Source organism: Sus scrofa, chromosome 10 (assembly GCF_054392235.1).
Source record: "Sus scrofa isolate SSC_HxYL_T2T_F1_AM1 chromosome 10, Sscrofa_HxYL_maternal_Yorkshire_Landrace_v2.0, whole genome shotgun sequence".
Classification (NCBI taxonomy): Eukaryota; Metazoa; Chordata; class Mammalia; order Artiodactyla; family Suidae; genus Sus; species Sus scrofa.
In genome coordinates this window covers 38,554,982-38,579,117 of record NC_139392.1, presented here as the reverse complement: position 1 = coordinate 38,579,117, position 24,136 = coordinate 38,554,982, and the positions used below count along the sequence as shown (strand labels likewise).

At 44.2% G+C, this 24,136-nt stretch overlaps 1 pseudogene; it reads left to right on the top strand.

The window, feature by feature from the left end:
- Window positions 1-19,853: 19,853 nt before the first annotated feature.
- Window positions 19,854-23,700, top strand: LOC100737261 (7-dehydrocholesterol reductase-like; annotated as a pseudogene).
- The last annotated feature ends 436 nt before the right edge of the window (window positions 23,701-24,136 follow it).

Below are 24,136 nucleotides of genomic sequence, written 5' to 3'. Positions count from 1 at the left end.
GCAGGCAGTGGATGTTCAGGGTCCATGAGGGGACATGATAAGGCCACCCTCTGTGGACTGACCTCCCAGCAACAGGGCCATGTGTCCCATACTGTGGCCTCTAATACCTGGAGGTGACAGCAGTGGCAGAGACCTGGAGGGACAGTGCCATTTGAGTCATCTGCCTGGTACACCAACCCCACTTAGGTGTTTCCAGAAGAAGCCTCCTAGCACTTGGGCCCCAGGTTCCATGCTCCAAGCTTGGGGTGAGTAGGTGGATCCCTCTGCTGCCAGTGGTCACTTACCTGTTGAGGAATGTCACCCAGCAGTTGTAGCAGACATTCCAGTGCATCACAGGCCTGCGGAGAGAGGGCACACACACACTTGTCTGCAAACAGCAGTCATACATCTGTTTTAATATGAAGTTTCTCCAGGTCTTTACGAGAAACAGAAGCTCCTTGGGGGCTTTCTAAAACCAAAGTTAACAATGGACCCAAGTGTTTCTGCCACAGTGCAGGGTCTAAACACAAGTGTTCTAGATTGAGCATAAAGTCCTTCCCCCTCAGGGATCATCCTCTCCTGGAAGGTTCTCAGACCTTCCAGAAGCTGCCTGCCTCCTTTTGCTCTTCCTTGTTGCCACATCAACTCTCTATCTCCTACTAGCCCTGGGCACCAGCCTCTGCATCTTCCCAGTTCTCCCCCACAGCACCACTCCTGACCTGAGCCCACTAGAAAGAAGGTTTCAGGGCACGGGCGAGTGGCCTGAGGGGTGGAGGCAGGGTGGTGGGCACTGAATAGAGCTGTTTGCCCCTCTGACTGGACTCCTCTCAAGAGAGACATTGTGCTTCACATCTCTCCCTGACCACCTGGTACTTTCCTGCTCTGCAGGAGAGGCCAAAGCAGCAAAGGATAGGATGCTCTACTGGGCAGAGCTGGGCAGAGATGGACAGAGCTGAGCAGAGGTGGGGCAGAACTGGGCAGAGGTGGGGCAGAGATTGCCAGAGCTCATGGTGTGGGCCCAGCCCAGGATGAGAGCACAGGCGCTCAGAGCAGAATGTGTCAGGCAGCAGGGGAGGATGGTTTGAGGAGAATCCAAGAGGACGTACTGTCAGATGAAAATGATTAAATCCCATAAATATCCATGGATGTGATGTAGGAGGAAATAAGGCCAACCATGATCAGTGTGGGCTGTAGAGTCAGGTGGATGGTCCATTCCCACTCGGCACTGGCTGAGTCATGTGGCCCTGCCTTCCTCCCCCAGTAGGGATCAAAGTGAGGGAGGTGGGGGGGCTGCCCCTATCCTGCCCATAGCACATGGTACCACCAGCAAGACTCCCACCATTAAGATTTCTGCTCCTCCCCCAGCCAAAAACCCTGGGTTCACATTTGTGTGAAAATTGTACTCAGAGAAGGAGGTAAACATAGATTTTAAAATAAAACTGAGACCCACACTGAATATCTGATTTCCAACTGAAATAAACTTCTCAAACAAAAAAGAAACACCAAAAAGCACCACAAGCAAAAGTTAAAGCTTAAAACATAGAATTAAATTGCAAACAACATACAAGGAAAAAAGTATTTTTATCCCAAGATGGAATGGGCTGACATAAATCAAATATAAAGAACTCATAAATTAGACACACACACTTCAGTGGTTGACAAAAGAATAAGTGAGACAATGTCACAAATGGCCAATAAAAAAAGTTCAACTCCATAAGTGATACAGGAAAGTAAGATAGTTATAAAAATTTATGGATCATTCTAAGATTTTCTTTTTCTTTTTTTTTTCTTTTTCAGCTGCTTCTATAACATATGGAAGTTCCCAGGCAAGGGGTCAAATCAGAGCTGCAGGTGCCATCCTACACCATAGCCACAGCAACCCAGGATCTGAGCCGAGTCTGTGACCTACACCACAGCTCATGGCAAACCCATATGCTTAACCCACTGAATGAGGCCAGGGATTGAACCTGCATTCTCACAGAAAAAATGCTAGGCCCCCAACCATTAAGACACATTGCAAACACATGTTTTCCTTTATTTTCTTTATTTTAAGCTAGGCCTTCCCTTTGTGATCAGCACTAAAATAACTTACCTCCAACCACTGAAGGCTGGAACATGGCTAAGCACCTTTTCCCTGGAGAATAATTTTTTTACTTTTTATTTTTTTATTACTCAAATGAATTTATCACATCCGTAGTTGTACAATGATCATAACAATCCAATTTCACAGGATTTCCATCTCATAACCCAAGCACATCCCCCCACCCACAAACTGTGTCCTCTAGAGACCATAAATTTTTCAATATCTGTCCTTCAGCATCTGTTCTGCAAAGAAGATCAGTTTGTCCTTTTTTCAGATACCACATGTCAGTGAAAGCATTTGATGTTGGTGTCTCATTGTATGGCTGACTTCACTTAGCATGATAATTTCTAGGTCCATCCACGTTGCTAAAAATGCCAGAATTTCATTCCTTTTAATGGCTGAGTAATATTCCATTGTGTATATATAGCACGTATTCTTTATTCACTCCTCCATTGATGGACATTTAGGTTGTTTCCATGTATTGACTATTGCAAATAGTGCTGCAATGAACATCGGAGTACATGTGTCTTTGCAAGTCGTGGTTTTCTCTGGATAAATGCCAAGAAGTGGAACTGCTGGATCAAATGATAGCTCTTTGTTTAGTTTTCTGAGGAATCTCCATACTGTTTTCCACAGTGGTTGAACCAATTCACAATCCCACCAACAGTGTACTAGGGTTCCTTTTTCTGAACACCCTCTCCAGCACTTAGTGTTTGTAGACTTTTGGATGATGGCCATTCTGGCTGGTGTGAAGTGGTACCTCATAGGGGTTTTGATTTGCATTTCTCTAATCCTGAGTGATGTTGAACATCTTTTCATGTGTTTTTTGGCCATCTGTATGTCTTCTTTGGAGAACTGTCTGTTTAGATCTTCTGCCCACTTTTGGATGGGATTGTTTGTTTTTTTGGTACGGAGCTGCAGAAGTTGTTTATAAATTTTGGAGATTAATCCCTTGTCAGTTGATTCACTTGCAAAGATTTTTCTCGCATTTTGTGGGTTGTCTTTTAATTTTGTTTAGGGTTTCCTTTGCTGTGCAGAAATTTTGAAGTTTGATTAAGTCCCATTTGTTTATTTTTGTTTTTATTGTCAATACTCAAAGAGGTGGATCTGAGAAGACGTTGCTGTTGTTTATGTCAGAGAGTGTTTGGCCTATGTTTTCTTCTAAGAGTTTTAGAGTGTCTGGTATTCTATCTAGGTCTTTAATCCATTTGGAGTTTATTTTTGTGTCTGGTATTAGGGAGTGTTTTAATTTCATTCTTTTCCATGTGGCTGTCAAGTTTTCCCAGCACCACTTATTGAACAAGCTGTCTTTTCTCCATTGCATATCCTTGTCTACTTTGTCCTAGATTAGTTGGCTGTAGGTGTGTGGGTTTAATTCTGGGCTTTCTATCCTGTTGCACTGATCTATATGTCTGTCTTTGTGCCAGTACCATAGGATTTTGATGACTGTTGCTTTGTAGTATAGTCTGAAGTCCAGAAGCCTGATTCCCCCATCTCCATTTTTCTTTTTCAGGATGTCTTCAGCTATTCTGGGTCTTCTGTGCTTCCAACAAACTTTAAAATCTTTTGTTCAAGTTCTGTGAAAAATGTCCTTGATAATTTGATAAGGATTGCATTGAATCTGTAGATTGCCTTAGGTAGTATAGTCATTTTGATAATATTAACTCTTCCAATCCACAAGCATGGTATATCTTTCTATTTATTTGGGTCATCTTTGATTTCTTTCATCAGTGTCTTACAGTTTTCAGAGTACAGGTCTTTTGTCTCTTTAGGTAGGTTAACTCCTAGGTATTTTATTCATTTGGATGTGACGCTAAATGGGATTGTTTCCCTAATTTCTCTTTCTGTTCTTTCATTTTTCATGTATAGAAATGCCATTGATGTTTGTGTATTAATTTTGTATCCTGTGACTTTGCCAAATTCATGGATGAGCTGTAACAGTAGGTATAGTATCGTGTCATCTGCAAATAGTGATAGTTTTACTTCTTCCTTTCCAATTTGCATTCCTTTTATTTCTTTTACTTCTCTGATTGCTGTGGCTTGGACTTTCAAAACTATATTGAAGAATAGTGGTGAGAGCGGGCATCCTTGTCTTATTCCTGATCTCAGTGGGAATTCTTTCAGCTTTTCACCATTGAGAATGATGTTCACTGTGGATTTGTCATATATGGCCTTTATTATGGAGATTAACTTGCAATTAAGAGAACAACTTAAAACAATCTCATATATATATAGACCCATATCAAAACTTCAGAATAACTGCAAACCAAAAATCTACAATTGATACAAAAACCAAGAAAAATCAACTCAGATACAACACTAAAGATGGCCATCCAACCAGAAGAGGAGAGAAGAAGAAAAGAAAAAAGAGCAACAAAAACAAATCCAAAGCAATTAATAAAATGGCAATAAGAACATAATATCAATAATTACCTTAAATGTTAATGGACTAAATGCCCCAATAAAAAGACACAGACTGGCTGAATGGATAAAAAAAAAAGACCCATATATATGCTGTCTTCAAGAGACTCACTTCACTTCTAAGGACACATACAAATGGAAAGTGGGAGGATGGAAGAAAATATTTCATGCAAGTGGGGATCAAAAGAAAGCTGGAGTAGCAATACTCATATCAGACAAAATAGACTTTATTTATTTATTTATTTATTTATTTATTTATTTATTTATTATTATTAGTTTTTTTTTGTCTTTTTGCTATTTCTTGGGCCGCTCCCGCGGCATATGGAGGTTCCCAGGCTAGGGGTCTAATTGGAGCTGTAGCTGCCAGCCTACGCCAGAGCCACAGCAACGCAGGATCCGAGCCGCGTCTGCAACCTACACCACAGCTCATGGCAACGCCGGATCGTTAACCCACTGAGCAAGGGCAAGGATTGAACCTGCAACATCATGGTTCCTAGTCAGATTCGTTAACCACTGTGCCACGACGGGAACTCCAAAATAGACTTTAAAATGAAGAATATTTTAAGGGACAAAGAAGGTCATTACATAATGATCAAAGGATCAATCCAAGAAGAAGATATAACAATTTTAAATATCTATGCACCCAACCTAGGTTCACCACAATATATAAGGCAACGGCTAACAACCTTAAAAGGACAAATCAACAATAATGCAATAATAGTGGGGGAACTGGAGGATAATTTTGAAAGACAGTTTTAGATGGTGAATATCAGTGACATCATGGTATAACTTTTTTTGTGGTCTGGAGCTTACAGATCCAGATGAGTATTAGTTTCAAAAGAAAAATATCTTTAAATTTTTTAACATTTTAAGGGTAAAAAGTAGAAAAACAAAACATTTTTTAATTTAAAGGCCAGCAGAGGAAAGTGGCATAAAGAAAACATACAAAAGATGAGGAAGAAAATAGAAAAGCAAGAAAACATGGTGACAGAGAATCTTAATAAAGTGACAAAAATCAGTCTACATAGTGGGCCGAGTAAAGGCCCACCACCATGTCCCCATCCTAATTCCCAGAACCTGTGATTCTGTCACTTCACTTGGCAAAAGCAACCTCACTGATGTGGTGATAAGTAAGTTATGTGCCTGAGAGGGGAGATTCTCCTGGAATCTCTGGGCCCCAACATGACTGCAGGGGTCCTCATACAAGGTAGGAGGAACAGTTGGAGTGGACATGGTGATGGAAGCAGAGTGGCAGTGACATGCAACTGGCTATGATGATGGAAGGAGAAGCCTCCAGCTCAGGATTCAGGCAGCCCTAGAAGGTGGAAAAAGCAAGGAAACCCATCTGCCACAAGAGCCTCAAGGAGCAGTGGCCCTGCTGACCCATGTTAGACTCTGACCTCCAGCACCACGGAACAACAGGTTGGTGCCCTTCTGTGTTTTGCATGTGAGGTAGTTTGTCACACAAATTACAGGAAACAAACACAGTCCACAAATCAAGAAGTGTAATGATAACAGGAACAGACCTAGAGGTGATAATACAAAGTGAAGTAAGTCAGACAAAGGCAAATATCATATGAGATCACTAATATGTAGAATCTCATAAAACATGACACTGAAGAGCTCATTCACAAAACAGGAAGACACTCAAATTTTTGAAATAAAACTTATGGTTACCAAAGGAGAAACACTGGAGGAGGGATACATTTGGAAGTTGGGATTCACATACACACTCTCCTATATATATAAAAGATAAGTACCAAGGACCTACTGCATATCACAGGGACATCTACTTCATACTCTATAATAATCTATATGGGAAAAAGAATGCATATATGTGTATGTATAATTGATTCACTTTGCTATAAACTGAAACTAATGTAACACTCTAAGTCACCTATATTCCAATAAAATTTAAAGGAAAGAATTATAATGAATGTGAAAATAATGGATTAAAATTCTCATCTAGGAAGTTCCTGTTGTTGCTCAGTGGGTTAAACACCTGACTAGTATCCATGAGGATGTGGGTTCAATCCCTGGCCTCACTCTGTGGGTTAAGGATCCAGTGTTGCAGGTGACAGATGCAGCTCAGATCCTGTGTTGCTGTGGCTGTGGCTGTGGTGTAGGCCAGCAGCTATAGATTCTATGCTCAGATTTGACCCCTATCCTGGGAACATCCATATAAAAGAAAGTAATTTTAAAAAAACTCATCTATTCACATCTTCAAAAAGACTATTCAGATGTCACAGTCTGTGGAAATGAAGTGTAGAATACAGTTTTGTAGAATACGTGTTAGGCTGAGGAAAAAGAAAGCAATCACAGCTATGTCTCTAACACTTAACACAGAACTCAGGACACAAATAGAAACAACAGAAAGGCCGATCAGAGAGCTTTGGTTGTGCAAAGCACATCACACACACACACACACACACACACACACACACACACACACACACAAACACGCTAGAAAAGTTCTAGTCCATAGTTCCTACCTATGTTGATGTGCACTTGTGGAGCCTATACCCTATGGACAAATAGGAATACCTCATTTTATTGTACTTTGCTTTATTGTGCTTCATATATGTTGCAATTTTTACAAATTGAAGGTTTGTGGCAGCCCGGCATTGAGCAAGACTATTGGAGCCATTTTTCCAAAAGCCTTTGCTCACTTCCTGTCTCTGTGCACATTTTGGTGATTATCACAATATTTCAAACCCTCCACTAGTCCAAAAGATGATGACTTGCTAAAGGGTCAGATTCTGGTTAACACTGTTTAGCAATAAAGTACTTTTCTTTTTTCTTTCTTTTTTTTTTTTTCCATTTCTTGGGCCGCTCCCACGGCAAATGGAGGTTCCCAGGCTAGGGGTCTAATCGGAGCTGTAGCTGCCAGCCTATGCCAGAGCCACAGCAACGCAGGATCTGAGCCACGTCTGCAACCTACACCACAGCCCACAGCAACACCAGATCGCTAACCCACTGAGCAAGGGCAGGGATTGAACCTGCAACCTCATGGTTCCTAGTCGGATTTGTTAACCACTGTGCCACGACAGGAACTCCTATTTTTTCTTTTTCTTTTTTGTCTTTTTGCCTTTTCTAGGGCTGCTCCCAGAGCATATTGAGGTTCCCAGGCTAGGGGTCTAATTGGAGCTGTAGCCACCAACCTATGCCAGAGCCACAGTAATGCAGGATCTGAGCTGCATCTGTGACCTACACCCCAGCCTGGCAACACCAGATCCTTAACTCACTGAACAAGGCCAGGGATTGAACCCACAACCTTATGGTTCCTAGTTGGATTTGTTAACCACTGAGCCATGATAGGAATGCCAAAGTACTTAGTAAGGTTTAGCTGTCTATCTTCAGACATAATGTTACTGCACACCTAATAGACTACAGTAGCATGCAAACATAATTCTTACATGCACTGGGAAAACAAAAAATTTATGAATCACTCTATTGCTACATCCATTTTACTGTAGTGGTCTAGAACCAATGCTTCAAGGTCTCTGAGGTCTGCCTATAAACCATATGGACCTGCACCTATGGAACCTACACCATGTGCATCTACACTTATGGAAGCTGCATCTATGAATCTCTACCATATGGACCTCCACTGTATGTAACTATTGTATATATATCTACATCTAGGGACCTGTGCTGTATATACTTATACCACATACACCTAGACTTATATAAGCTGTGTCTATAAGATATGGAGCCTATATCATATGGACCTACACCATATACATCTATACCTATGGAACCTACTGCTACAGACTTCCATCTATGGAACATATGCCATCTGGAGCCATAATGGAGGGATGTGGAACCATCCCAAGACTCACCATTAAGTAAAGTGCTATGTTTGGTGGGGGCCTGTGCTCCTACTTGTGCAAATCATGTACATGCACAACACCTTCTGGATGAAAATACACAAATCTACCAAGAGCAGCCAATGCTGGGCAATCAGCTATCTGCTGGGTTAGGAGGGAGCAAAGACCACTTCTCTACAGAGGCTTCTGTATCTCTGAAGTGTGCAGATTCCATATCCCTGATGGCAGGATGGTACCAAAAGCACCACACCCTTGAACTTGCCTCTTTGCTAGCTCATCTCTCCACACAGTCATGTTGCCACTTACATTCCCACATCCCAGATGGTATCCTGAGTGATTGGAGATTCCAAAAGGGCAGCCAGGAACTGGAGAAAATGCAGGAGAGTGTATGACTCATAATAATAATCCCAACATCCATGGCTGCTGAAGAGGGAGGGAGCAGGCAGGTAAGTCCTTGAGCCATACCGGGTGGGCTAGGAGGCATGGCAGAGACCTAAAGGCCAATGGGATCAGAACTTGCAGGGGTGAAACCCAGGCATTTTTTCTTTATAATGCCTCCCTTATAATTCCTTGCTTAAATAATGATATATTGATTCTTCCCTGTCTTAGAAACTGCAGGGTAAATGGAGGCAGAGACTGGGGCAATGAGACCTCAAGCAGGTTTATCAACAAACACAGTGTCCCAGAGCACTGAGCAGAGAGAAGTCTCCTGGCTTAGAGAGCAGTTAGGTATATAGGGAAAAGGGTCATTTCTATTTTCATTGCACCCCATTTTTAGCACAGATTTTTTTTTTTGTCTTTTGTTGTTGTTGTTGTTGCTGTTGCTATTTCTTGGGCCACTCCCTCGGCATATGGAGGTTCCCAGGCTAAGGGTCGAATCGGAGCTGTAGCCACCAGCCTACGCCAGAGCCACAGCAATGCAGGATCCGAGCCGCGTCTGCAACCTATACCACAGCTCACGGCAACGCCAGATCGTTAACCCACTGAGCAAGGGCAGGGACCGAACCCGCAACCTCATGGTTCCTAGTCGGATTCGTTAACCACTGCGCCACGACGGGAACTCCCAGCACAGATTTTTGATGGAGTAAGAAACAGGGAAGATACAAGTTATATTGTTACAATTTAACAGGTTCTCCAGCTATTTTTGTCTTGAAGTTTTGTGCTTCATTTTGTTCCAAGGCCATCTGGCTTTTGCCACATTTTAGTTTTCACCTAACACTCTGGATATTTTATAATTTTATGGAAAAGTTTCTTAAAGGTAGGAATTGCTCTGGAGTGATTTCCAGCAAAGGGTAAAGAAAGGAGAGAGGAAAGCTGGAGATGAGGAGCTGTTTATCAAAGTGGTGTGAGATGTTCTGTCATTTACTGAATGTTTCCTGAGTGTCCTGCCCCAGGCTTGGTGCTTCAGCCTTCCTTCTCAGAACCACCTGGGTAGCAGGCATCACCCCACCTTAGAAACGAGGAGACTGAAGCTCCCAAGAAGTGAAGTGACATGGAGGGATTTATACACTTAGAGAGGGCAGAGCCTGGGTTCTCACCAAGAAATACTGGGGACATGGCTTTAATTGAGGAGAGGCGCCTCAGAGACAAAGCCCAGATTTGGGGGGCTGGGAGTTGGGGGCATAAATCCCTCCTAGACCTCCTCATCCTCCCAGATGCCCTCGATAATGGTTATTCCCAACTGACTTTCTTCCCAGGGCAGGTGAATGGGGCTGGGTGGTCTTCCCTTAGACACACCTGGATTCCAGCACCCAGATTTAAGAAACAACACCAGGGACTTCCCTGTGGAGTGAAAAGGACACTTTATACACTCTTAGTGGGAGCAGAATATGATCTGTTCTTTCTGAATATGATTCAGCACTCCTGTTTGATAGAATTTTGAATAATCCTGTTTATTCTCTCAAAGAAGTAGATTGCTGGGTGAGGGACCTGAGAAACTTGGGGGGGTTCCAGAGGCCAGGTGCTGATTGAATAGCCCAAGATACCCTGAAGGCCCCCAGGGAGGTGACAGGACAGGCCTGAGGAGGATCCAGTCAGCATGCCTGCAGGGCACTTTCCAGTGAAAAATCAAGATGGTCTGCAAGGTGAAAACTCAGAAACAACAATGCACAATTCATTCTTTGGATACTTCTCATAACATCATTTTACATATCTGGTGCTAAAAAAATGGCAGATTTACATATTTTATCTATGCAGTTGGAAACCTGTGTATCAAGATCAGAGAAGGCAAAGAAGTGAGGTTGCAAAAGAATGTGGAGGGAAATAAATTTGTAGGAAAAAAAGGAGGAGGATGACTGGTTGTGTACTGTGTGATAAGCTGCTTGTGGTACAGTCTAGAGATTACATGGCATAGTTCAGTGACTTAGACTTGTGGTGATTGTTTTACAGTGAGTGAATATTTTGCAACTTTTGAAGCAGAAGCTCTGTAACTAGAGTTGAAGCTGCATTTATCCTTTAGAAATAGGGGTCAAGTTTTCAGGAATTTGCTTCCAGTGTTCACACCTATCTCTGGATGCCTTAAAAGAAGCCCAGGAGGGGGTCCAGCCCCAGCTAGGACCCTAAAACTTCCAGGTGAGCCAGGCCAGAGCTCCTCACTCACACTCTTGGAAGCAACACCTGCATCTGGCAAGGAGGCTTGCTAATTGCAGGTGCCAGTTGAGGGGGTGACTATGTCACCTGTGGGTGTGTGTGGAGGGCACTGGGAGAGGTAGAAAATCTTGAGATAAACACAAGAATCAGCCCCTAAAGTCAGTCCCCCCTTACCTTGAGAACAGATAACATCCATGACTCCAGTGAAAGCCACAGATATTTACAGGAGTGTGGATCTTAGGACTCCAAAATAATTTTTAAAAATCTCTTCTTAGAGTTCATATTGTGGCTCAGCAGGTTAAGAACCTCACATAGTGTCCATGAGGATGCATGTTCAAACCCTGGCCTCAGTGAGTGGGTTAAACCCTGGCATTGTGGTGAGCTTTGGAGTAGGTCTCAGATGAGGCTCAAATCCTGCATAGCTGAGGCTGTGGCATGGGCCTGCAGGTGCAGCTCCAATTTGACCCCCACCCTAGGAACTTCCATATGCCACTGGTGTGGCCCTAAACAACAACAACAAAAAAACAAAAAACCACCTCTTTTCCTTGTCACTAAATTATTTATCATTATACAAGCACACATGTACTACAAAAATTAGGAAAAGGAAGAAGCAACCCACATAGATGTCTCAAACTGCTGAGGGTTTTGGTGTATGGCTTTTTTACAGCTTTTTGGTGAGGGACCATCTTTCAGCTTTGCCCTTGTGCTAGAACATACTAGGGAACACTTTTCCATGATAAGCTCACTCTTCTGAAGAGTGGTTGAATATTTCACTGTACCCAATGTATCTTTACTTTTCTGACCTCTTTCTTAATATTCATTTTGTTGTTTCCAGTATGTTGCAAGTGTATACAGCCAATATAAATGGAAGTTCTTGCCTCTGCATGTTTACACAGACATCAGTGTCTGTACCAGGAGAAATTCATACAAGTAGATGCTGGGTCAGTGTGCAGGTCTCCTTGGCCTCTGGATCTGTCTTTCCACTGGAAGAGCAGCTGCCCACAGCTCACTGATCCTTGAGACTGAGGCCAAGCCCATGTCAATAGCTTCTCAGAGTCACACAATTTGAGTTCAAAGTGGGGACATGTTGGCAATAGGACCTGGTCCTGCTGAGAACCTGCAATCTTGATGGTGACATCAGGGGCTTTTGTGTGTTAATAGTGCCATCCCTTCCCTGACCTGATCCAGGGTCTCTAATGCATCTCTAAATACCAAAGCCTCAATATGCCAAAAGAGCTGCTGTGGGGCTTAAGTCTTCTGTTGTGTGGATCCTGGGCTGTCCATAGTGATGTACTCAGCCAGGAATGCATGAGGCACATGCCTGGCCTGCTTTACTCTGGGAAGCCCCACAAACAACTCCCCTGCTGGGCCATGTAGTGGCTATATCACCTAGTGGTAATTGCGGAACACCTTCAGCAAAAATCATCAGGGAATGTTGAGGAACAAGATTTACTCCTGGAGGTTTTGTGGGTGCACATCCCTCCTGCCCAGGGCCATACAACCTGGTTGTGGTCAGAGAGGGTAGGAATGTGAGCCTGGGGCTCTGCCTCTATGGGGGCATGGGAGTGGGGGGGGCAGGTCTATGGCTTCTTTGGTTCACTTTTCATTGGCAAATTGAAAGCATAGGAGTAGGAATTAGGGTGTTGGAGGGGTGGTCACTCAAATTGTCACTTGCTAGGTTATCCAGGGCCTTCCAAATGAGGATCTTTTGTGGGGAGGTGCTTTTGGGATTTATTTGGGGGTCTTACTGGTGGTTCTATCACACAGCAGGCTGTATGTTTATTGAAGACAAATGGCTTTGAAATGGGTGTTACTATCAGGATCATACACTCCATCATTGCAAACCCTCAGGACCAAAGTCCCTTTTTTTAATGATTTTTATTGTTTTCCATTATACATTGTTTACAGTGTTCTGTCAATTTTCTACAGTACAGCATGGTGACCCAGTTTCACATACATGTATACATTCTTTTTTCTCCCATTGTAATGCTTCATCATAAATGATCAGACATAGTTTCCTGTGCTACACAGCAGGATCTCATTGCTAATCCTTTCCAAAGGCAATAGTCTGCATCTTTTAAGCACAAGCACTCCATCTATCCCACTCCCTCCCCCTTGGCAGAAGCAAGTCTATTCTCCAAGTCGAAGATTTTCTTTTTTGTGGAAGTATTCATTTGTGGCACAAATATCAAGGATATCATATGGTATTTGTCTTTCTCTTTCTGACTTATTTCACTCAGGATGAGAGTCTCTAGTTCCATACATGTTATTGCAAATGGCATTATGTTGTTCTTTTTTATGGCTGAGAAGTATTCCATTGTGTATATATGCCACATCTTCCTAATCCAATCATCTGTCAATGGACATTTGGGTTGTTTCCATGTCTTGGCTATTGTGAATAGAGCTGCAATGAACATGCAGGTGCATGTGTCTTTTTCAAGGAAAGTTTTGTCTGGATATATGCCCAGGAGTGTGATTGCTGGGTCATATGGTAGCTTAGTGTATAGTTTCCTAAGGTACCTCCATACTCTTCTCCATAGTGGTTGTACCAGCTTACATTCCCACCAGAAGTGAAGGAGGGTTCACTTTACTCCACACCCCCTCCAGCATTTGTTCTTTGTGGACTTATTAATGATAGTTATTCTGATGGGTGGGAGGTGGTATCTCATGGTAGTTTTGATTTGCATTTCTCTAATAATCAGGGATGTTGAGCATCGTTTCAGGTGCTTGTTGGCCATCTGTATATCTTCCTTGGAGAAATGCCTATTCAGGTCTTTTTCTCACTTTTCAATTGGGTCTTTGGCTTTTTTTGCTGTTGAGTTGTATAAGTTGTTTGTATATTTTAGAGATTAAGCCCTTATCAGTTTCATCATTTGAAACTATTTTCTCCCATTCTGTAAGATGTCTTTTTGTTTTCTTTTTGGTTTCCTTTGCTGTGCAAAAGCTTGTCATTTTGTTAGGTCCCACTGGTTTATTTTTGCTTTTATTTCTGTTACTTTGGGAGATTGACCTGAGAAAACATTTTTTTTTTTGTCTTTTTGCCATTTCTTGGGCCACTTCCACGGCATATGGAGGTTCCCAGGCTAGGGGTCAAATCGGAGCTGTAGCTGCCAGCCTACACCAGAGCCACAGCAACGCAGGATCTGAGCCATGTCTGCAACCTATACCACAGCTCATGGCAATGCCAGATCGTCAACCCACTGAGCAAGGGCAAGTATTGAACCCTCAACCTCACGGTTCCTAGTCAGATTCGTTAACCACTGCGCCACAACAGGAACTCCAGAAAACATTTTTAAGGTTGATGTCAGAGAATGTTTTGCCTATGTTCTCTTCTAGGAGTTTTATGGTGTCTTGTCTTATATTTAAGTCTTTCAGCCAATTTTAGTTTATTTTTGTGCATGGTGTCAGGGTGTTTTCTAGTTTCATTGATTTTCATGCAACTGTCCAGGTTTCCCAGCAAGACTCGCTGAAAAGACTGTCTTTTTCCCATTTTATGTTCTTGCCCCCTTTGTCTAAGATGAATTGACCATAGTTGTCTGGGTTTATTTCTAGGTTCTCTATTCTGTTCCATTTGTCTGTTTGTCTGTTTTGGTACCAGTAGCATGCTATCTTGATGACTGTGCTTTGTAATATTGCCTGAATTCTGTGAGAGTTATGCTTTCTGCTTGGTTTTTGTTTCTCAGGTTTGCCTTGGTGATTCTGGGTCTTTTGTGGTTCCATATGAAATGTTTGGATTGTTTGTTCTAATTCTTTGAAAAATGTCATGGGTAATTTGATAGTGATTGCATAGAATCTGTAGATTGCTTTAGGTAGTATGGCCATTTTTACACTATTAATTTTTCCATCCTGGGATCATGGAATATAATTCCACTTCTTTACATCTTCTTCAATTTGCTTGATTAACATTAATCAAATATTAATAAATATATAAAATAACATCCCTTTATCTTTGGCAAATATTTTTCATTCTGTTAGCTACTTCTGTGCTGTAGTTACCTTCTTATTTCTAAATAATTCACTTTTACCACTCCCAACATTACACATGCCCTTCTATACATCAAATAGTCAATAACCAGAGTTTATGTTGTTCTGGCAAAGTTATTATTATTTCCTGTTGAACCAAGTAATGTTGTATAACTATGGTTTGTATTTTCCCCTCTTGAATGTTTTTTTATTTTTTTCTGGAGTTAATGACTGCCTCACTTTTTCAATACACTAAGGTTTCTATGCATCTATTACTAGTTTTTTTTTCTGAATATTCGAAAAGAGTCGCATTGTATATCAATAAATTTTCTACACATTATAACACAATAAAATTTATTATTTCCTTTCCTTACCCCTCATCCTACACTCCCCATAGACACTCATGTTGTACCATGTTTACTGGTTACCACCTAGTCCACTGCACAGCTGTTATCTTAGGATTTCTCCTTGTCCTTTAACTGGGCATTTCTTTGGGAGCCTTTGTGAATCCTGTATCTTCTCCTCTGAATAACAGTTAATGTGAGAATATAATTCTTGGTAGAAAGGATTTCTTCAGAATTTTTAGTTTCCATTCTTGTTTTTTGGAATCAAACGTGCGCAAAGAATTCTTAATCCTGGATTTTATCTGAAAGCTTTTAAGATTTTTTTAAATTCCTGATACTTTGAAATTTCATAATTATGAACTTGTTTTGAAAGTGGGGGTGTCACTGCTTCCCCCATATTATAAACATTCAGGGCAGCTTGATGTCCTTAGACAAGTATAGTTCCTACACTTTTTTTGGGTAAATGATTATTAATTGGATGCACCATATATACCAGATACTATTCTAGGCTTTAATAATAGAGCCAGGATTGGATGCAAGATTCCTACCTTTGGGGAGCTTCCATTTTCATATGACAGAAACAGACAATAAACATGCACTCAAATCAATGAAAGATTTCTACATGTAATAGCTACTTTAAAAAACAATAACAGGAGTTCCCGTCGTGGCACAGTGGTTAACGAATCCGACTAGGAACCATGAGGTTGCGGGTTCGGTCCCTGCCCTTGCTCAGTGGGTTAACGATCCGGCGTTGCCGTGAGCTGTGGTGTAGGTTGCAGACGCGGCTCGGATCCCACGTTGCTGTGGCTCTGGTGTAGGCTGGTGGCTACAGCTCCGATTTGACCCCTAGCCTGGGAACCTCCATATGCCGCGGGAGCGGCCCAAGAAATAGCAACAACAACAACAACAAAAAGACAAAAGACCAAAAAAACAAAACAAAACAAAACAAAAAAAACAATAACAGGTAGAATGCCTTGGCAGGGGGCTTGGGGGGAAAGGCATTGTATATTGAATTTTTGGCTTGTATATAGGTATAATATGAAGGACTCTTAAGGGAGGGTGGAATGGAAATGATAAATTGTGTTGTGTTGGAGGGTGTAAAAAATTATTGATACATATGACAGCTTTGTAGAGCATTCAGGAAAAAAATATTGAAGGAGGCAGAGAAACCTTAACAAATGGAAATAGTGAGGCAAACTAACTCTGGGAAAAATATAAGGTCATATTTTACATCAGACCTGAACAAGGAGACCTATAAAGTGTCTTCTAAGCAGAGAAGTAGCAGGTATTGTGAACAAGATAACTATATTCAAGAATCGGTAAAGAAATTGGTAAGCCTGGAGCAGAGGGTATGAAGGGAGGGTGGGGAGGAGGGGAGATATTGTGAGAGGGTTCTGAGCCATGATGTCCCAGTTCACATGGTAAGAAGGGTGTTCTTCTACCATTTGAAAAATGCATTGAGATAAGAGCAGGAATAGGGCCAGATGGGAGGTATTTCAGTTTCCAGGAGTGAGTCTAAAGTGCACTGATCCCTTTCCTCACTGGCATCTTCCATCCAGGACAAGGTGAGGAGAAGGGAATGAAGGAGGCCAGCCCCATGGGACCCATGAGCAGTGCCAGGAGGTGTGGTTTCAGTTCTTCATGGCATAATATAAACAGGGTATCATCTTCCCTCATGGCCCAGTGGCTGCAACATCCCAGTCCAGCACACCCAAAACCAAGAGTCTCAGAAGCATTGGCAAATTCAGTGCTGCAATTCAAGTGCAGTGTGGCCTTGCCTAGTAAGGTCTCACCTGTCTTCCCAGCTAGAAAGTGAAAAGGGGTCTTAGTGAGAGGTTGCCAGCCTTTGGGATTTCATGAGCCCATTTAAAAAATTCTCTTTATCAGCAGGACTCTCATTAGTAGCAGTTTCCCATTTTATATATAAGGAATTTAAAAAAAGAAACTAAATACTAATTTCAAGGATGGCTGGTGCCCCTGTAACTTGGAATATGTAAGCACTTTGAGGCCATAGAGCAATGGGGACTTGTGTGAATGACACCCACATCCTGAAATGAGAAGCCCCTGGCCATGTTGGTTGTGAAGTCCTTCTGTGTTCATGTCCTGGGCCCTGGGGTTTTGGGGGGGGTCCATGGGTCTTTGGACTTCTCACAGTGGAGCATGCATATGTTGCATGTTGGGTGCCTTCCCTGGGCAGTAGGGGCCTTGGGACTGTGAGCCAAGGAGGTGCTGGCTGGTTTGCACAGGGAGTAAAGCATTCTGTGTGTGAGGTCATGGCTGCTGGGCCCTGCATGGCAGCTCTCATCTGCCCACAAGGGAAGTGGAGTGATTTTCTTTGGTGAGAATCATCTTCCTGCTGCTATTTGCAGCCCTCATCATGTGTATTACATCAAGGCCTGTGATCAGTACAGCTGCTCCCTGATGGCCCCGTGATGGACAACACTACCAGTCAGGCATGACTCTCTGACATCTGGGCCAAGACACCAGCTGTGATGAAGACCACATTCACGTTCTAAGCTGCATGGGTCATGTACCAGGTCAGCCCTCCTGGCCCTGGCCACCATCATCAGGGCTCTGTCATGCCAGGATGGCCTGCCCCCTGGTCTGGGGTGGAATCCTGGCTCAAGTTGACATCCTCATTCCCAGGACCCAGCAGGGCATCACTTGCAGCCTGGTGGATTGGCTGCATTTTCAGATCCAGAGCACAAATCAGCATCTGTGCCCAGTTGGGGTCCACACTGAGAAGGAAGCTGATCCCACAGAGGGCATGAGGGCATGGCCACCAGGGAAGTTTATTCTTGGACAGCCCATGGGAAGCAGCATCCAGCCACAAAGGGCCACTCTTGTGTATGAGAGATGCCACTGAGCAAAGCCAAGACTGTGTCTCCAGCAGGTAGTTGCACAGGCCTGGCCAAGGACAGCTTCTGCTCTGCTATGATCCCACTGGCCTACAAACAAGGGGTTCACCAGAAGGCTGGCTGCATCATGAACTGGTGAACAGGCAGTGTTGTTTATTCTCTGAACTTAGAACATTTCCAGGGAAACAATGCTGGGAGGAGGCATGCCCCCCACCCTTGCCACTGTTTTTTTTTTTTTTTTCTGCCCTAGAAGAAGACTCTGACCACTATCAGTTGTTTCTTCCCATAGTCCCAGATTCTGGTCTTCAGATCCCCTCTTATTTCATATATCTTTGTCCCTTTGGGTTAAAAAATGATTCAGAGCAGCACAAGTCACAATAGCCTAAAGATGGAAATGATCCAAATGTCCATTGACAGGTGAATGGATACACAAGATGTGGTCCACACACAGGTGGAATACTCTTCTGCTATAAGAAGGAATGAAGCTTTGACACAAGCTGCATCCTGAATGGACCATGAGAACATGCTTGGTGAAAGAAATCATTTACAATGGGACAAATCTTTTATGATTCCATTTATACAAAAATTCCAGGGCAGGCAAACCCACAGAGGCAGAGAATAGATTAGCAGTTATCAAGGGCTGCAGGAGGGGCAGTTGGGAGTGCCTGCTGATAGGTATTGGGCTTCCTTTTGGGGTGATGAGAATGTTCTGGAATTAGAGGTTTGTGATATTTACACAGGCTGGGGAATGCACTGAACACCATGAAAGTGTACACCTTAAAAGGATGAATTATATAGTACATGAACTAGTGGGTTCTCCTGAGGGGGGTGACAGCCCCTTATGGAGATGCCTTTGGGGCTCTGAGTGTCCTGTTCAGGACCACCTTCAAGGCCCACAATCAGCCTGTAGCTGGATCTCCCAGAGCCATAAACCCTTCTGGAAGAAATAAGCAGCTGTGTGCAGGATTTCTGCCATTTGTACATCTGTCATCCCCATAGAACAAGGCTGTGTCAAAGCATAGCCAGGCCCTCCTGCTCACAGGTAATTTGCCTTAAAATCTGTGTTCTAACATTTCTTTAGCAGGAGCTTTATGGCCACATGACCATCTCCATGGTCTTGGTCAATGTCCTGTAGGTCTGTGGTCCATGGTGTTGGAAGCTCTGGTGTCCACTGGATTCAGGGAAGGCCCAGAAGCCCTATAGGTTTCAAAAGACCATAATCTGCCTCCTTTAGATGGGAAGTGGTCCCCTTCCCAGTATCCTGGCAGCTGACTAGTGAGCATGAGGTCAAGGAGTTTTGTGTCTGCTAGGTGCTGCACTGGCCCTGGGGGCTTGAGTGGCCCATGGCCTCTTTCCTTGGGGATGCCTGTTAGGAGCTCAGGTGTCAGTGGTCCTGGAAACACAGCCCTGGCATCTCTGGGAGGACCCTGCACCGAGCCCTTGCACTGTGATCTGTCTTTGTCCATAGCTCCCAGCCCTGGACATCAGTATCTGGGCCATTGCCAGGTGCTCCTATTCAGGACATCACATCATCTCAGACAGTAGGGTCTCTTTATGGGGACTCTGGCCCTACCCTACCCACCTTGCTCAGGGTCCCAGGCATGGTGGGAAGTATAGGAGCAGCCCCATGGTGCTCATCACTGGAGCCCAGGGACATACCCCCAGTCTGCTGTGGTTTTCCCAAGAGCCCCCATAAGTGCTTGCAGTCTGTACATGGCAACTCCTGTTTTACAGGCTGTCTACATGCTGGACTTATGGAAGGAGACCTGGTACCTGAAAACCATTGATGTCTGACAATGAATACTTTGAGTGGTACCTCTATATGCTGCAGGTAAGGGCAGGGATCCTAGCCGCTGTGCCAGGCCCAGCCCAGCAGGGCACTCAGGTCTGGGGTCCCCAGGCATGTGCAGTACTGAGCAGACATGGTAGGGCATGTGCTGGGTCTTTTTCTCAGCCAAGTGTCTGTAGCTGTTGTGGTGGGTGGAGCTGGCACTTGGAGAAGCAAGGCTTTTCCTCTGTTTCCCGAAAGAAGAAAATTTTGGTGGATGAGTCAGATCAGGCGGTCATAACAAACACCATGGCCTGGGTGGCTCAAACAACAGACATTCAATGTCCCTAGGTACTGGAGTTTGTAGTCCAAGACCCAGGTGTGGGCAGGGCTGGGCTCTCTTGAGGCATGTAGAAGGCCCGCTTCTCCCTGTGCTCTCACAGGTTGCTTCCTCTGTGTGTGACTGTCCTGAGCTCCTCTTGCTATAAGGCCCCAATCCTATGGGATTAGCCCCCAGCCTAGTGACCTTGTTTTACCTTATTCATGTATTTAAAGGTCCCACCTCCAAATACAGTCACATTCTGGGGATCTGGGGATTAGGGCTTCAGTACATGAATTTGGTGGAGACACAACTCAGAGTGTAAGACTGAGAGAGGAAGATGATACAGATCTTTGGCTTTGGATCAAAAGTAATAATTTGGGAAAATGGGTGGATGGAGGGGACATGTATATTGCTATTTATTCAAATCTTACTGCTGAGAGGATAAGGGGCCTTCTCTCCTACTTTGGTTTTCCCCTTAAATACCTTGAGTGTCTACGTGCAGGTGGAGGAGACATAGGGGAGCCCTGCCCTCTCAGAGGGTATGGCTCAGGGAGAGGTCATGACAGAGGCTTCCCAGTGAGGACAGAGGTTTCTTGACAGGAAGTGGGGTGCCAACCCCTGGGAGACGCCCAAGGAGGAGCCCCTAGCCTCAGGGAAACCCCCAGGCAGCCATAGCAAGGCTGAGAGTAGAGTAATGGATCTGTAGGTGAGAACATTCCAGAAAGGGGTACTAGCATGTGCAGTCTTCTTGGCCAGGGGGTATATCAGAGTCAGAAGCCTGTGGAGAGCAGAGGAGGAAATATAAAGCACCAGACAGTTGGGGGTGACTGGGTCACAGGACATGGGGGTGGAATGAAGCCTGGCCAGGTGAAGCATCTAGCATTGCCCTGCACCAGTTGTACAAGGGCTGCTGTAGGGTGCATCTGGGGGTGGGGACAAGGAGGCCTAGAATAGGACAGTGTTCCCATGAGAGGAGGATGGGGAGGTGGGGGTGGGGAAGTCATGGGCTCTGGGTGAAGTTCCCATGAGTGACAGATCAAGCTGGGTCCCCAGGATAGCCTTGGCATGTGTTATGGAGTTGAAGGTAGAAACCTGGCCCAGGAAGCCAGAGGAACCTAGGTCTGAACCTCTATGTTGGCCACCATCTAGGTGAAAGGGCCTTGAGCCCATTCCCAACCATCTCTGAAAAATCAGGGAGGATGACACCTTCATTGGTGCTGGGCCTGATGACTCATGCTGGGATGGGTGGCTTTTTTCCTGTACCTGCCATGTGCTGTGTGCCATAGAGAGCTTCCTTGGGGATTTCTGAGGCTGTTGGGGGACAGGGAAGAGCACCCTCCCCCACCCCTTCCAGCTTGGAACATGCCCTGCTTTCCTCTGCATGGTGTGGGCTCCTGTATACAGGTTGGTAACTGATAGGCTGGCTAGGTGCCACTTTTGTAAGCTAATGGGTAGGTGCAGGGATGGAGGAAGGAACTTGTTCTGGGCACTTGAGGGGTGAGCCATGGGTTGGGTGGCCTGCTTTAACCTGTTGTGTGAGAATGGAGAGAACCAATATGAGAAGAATCTATAGGCGGCCCAGAATGCACACAGGTGAGGCAAGTATATGATCACATCAGTCCTGCCAGTGATTATGAGACCAATGTCAGCTTGCCGAGGACTCCTTGCAGCATCTCAAAGCAAAAACCCTGAAAATGCAGGAGAAAGCAGGGTTGAGGGGAAAGAGCCCTGGGTGGGTGGCCACAGGTCCTGGCTCTGGTCTCCACTCTGGATGCTCTGGACCTCTTTCTCCACTTGGCTGGTTGTAGGCTCACTGGTTCCTTGAATCTGTGAACTCCATTTTCCAGGCAAGCAAAACAATAGCAATAGGGTATATATAGGCATACATGTATATATGTGTGTGAATATGTGTGTGATTATATGATTGTGGTCCTGTCAGGTCCAGAATCTACAGGGCAGCCAGTAGGCTGGAAATCCAAGGAAGAGTTGAGGTTATAGCTGGGACTATAGGTCCTCTGCTGGTGGAATCCACTCTTGTTCCAGGAATTCTTTTATTTGAAAAGCCTTCAACTGATTAGATAAGGCCCATCTATATAGTGGAGAGTGAACACCTCCACTTAGTCTAATTGGACATTTTTTGTTTGTTTTTTGTCTTTTTATGACCACACCTGAGGCATATGGAGGTTCCCAGGCTAGGGGTCAATTTGGAGTTACAGCTGCCAACTGACACCACAGCAACACAGGATCTGAGCTCCATCTGTAAACTCTACCAGAGTTCACGGCAACACCAGTTCCTTAACCCACTGAGTAAGGCCAGGGAGATTCATTTCTGCTAAATCATAATGGGAACTCTAGAAATGTTAATCACATCTAAAACATACCTTCAAGGAGTTCCCTAATGGTCTTGTGGTTACGGATCTGGCATTGTATTGCTGCAGCTCTTGTAAATGCTGTGACCTGGGTTCAGTCCCTGGCCCAGGAGCTTCTTTAAGCTGCAGGCACAGCCAGAAAAAAAAATAGCTTCATAACAACTATAATAATGTTTGACCATGTAGCTGGGTTCTGTAGCCTGGCCAGGGTGACACACAGAATTAACTGTCACAATATTACATTAAAATGATGTTTTATATACTTTAAAAAATATATATTACAGATTTTGTAATTTGTACAATATTTATAGGAAATAAAAACAGATTATTAAAATGAATGTATAATGTTTTTTCCAATAAAATATGAATGATATCAAAGAAAACTATATATGCTATATATTTTATAAAATGCTATATCATTTATATTTATGCTATATGTGATATGTGCATGTATGTACATGTGTGTAGATAGACATAAAGGTGGCCAAGTAGGTAGGTAGATACACAAATTTGTGTATTTACTCCTTTGATTCCCGCCTCAACTTCTCTGAGGCAGTTGCATCTATTTGCTGGAAAGTGAGGCAGAGCCTGGCTTTGTAGCTGGTCAGGGGCAGAGCTTGGCTTTGAACCCAGGCCATATTCCTGTGCTCATGGACTTCCTTGTTTCTCAGATGAAGCCATGTCTGACCTCTGCCCTTTTGCCCTGCAGGGCCTGTACCTGGTTTACCATCCTGTGCAGTGTTCTCCCCCTACACCATTGGCATCCTGCTGCTGTGACTGCTGGGCTACTGTGTCTTCTGGATGGCCAACAATCAGAAGGACCTGTTCCACTGCACATAAGGGCACTGGATGATCTGGGACAGGAAGCCCTAGGCTATCAGATGTTCCTACACATAGACCAATGGCCAGAAACAACACAGCAAGCTGCCAGTGTCTGGCTTCTGGGGTGTGGCCCACCACTTCAACATACACAGGCAACCTTATGGGAAGCCTGGTGTACTGCCTGGCCTGCAGCAGTGGTCACCTCCTTCCCTACTTCTACATCATTTGTATGACCATCCTGCTGACCCACTGCTGCCTGTGGGAGGAACACTACTCTGCCAACATGTACAGCCAAGACTGGGAGGGTTACATGGCTGCTGCACCTTACCACCTGCTGCCTGGTATATTCTAAAGGGCCATATAGGAAGAGCTCTGAGGGGTGGTGAAGAGCACTAGGTCAGGGCTGCTGGGGAGGCCTCCTAGCTTCACCCTCCAGGAGACTCAGTGTCCTCTTCTGCAACATGGAAAGACCCCAGCACTTGTCTTGAGGGTTGACACCACTGCCTTCTCACCAGCAGGAAGGACCAGTTTTCTCTATGCAGTGTCCACAAGTGAGGGAAGATGGCCTAGTGACCTTGAGCTGCCCAGTTTGCCTGCTGATGTCACTGTTTTTTCTCTGACTGGTGGCCCAATCCCTCCACCCACCAGATAGCAGGTGTCTCATACTGAAGTGGATGCCATCTATCCTGAGCTCAGCCCTGCCCTTATCTTGCTAAATAAAAGTGGAAGTGGAAACATGAGGTATGCTGGTGATCACCTTCATTCCTTTCAGCTCCAGATGCACCCTT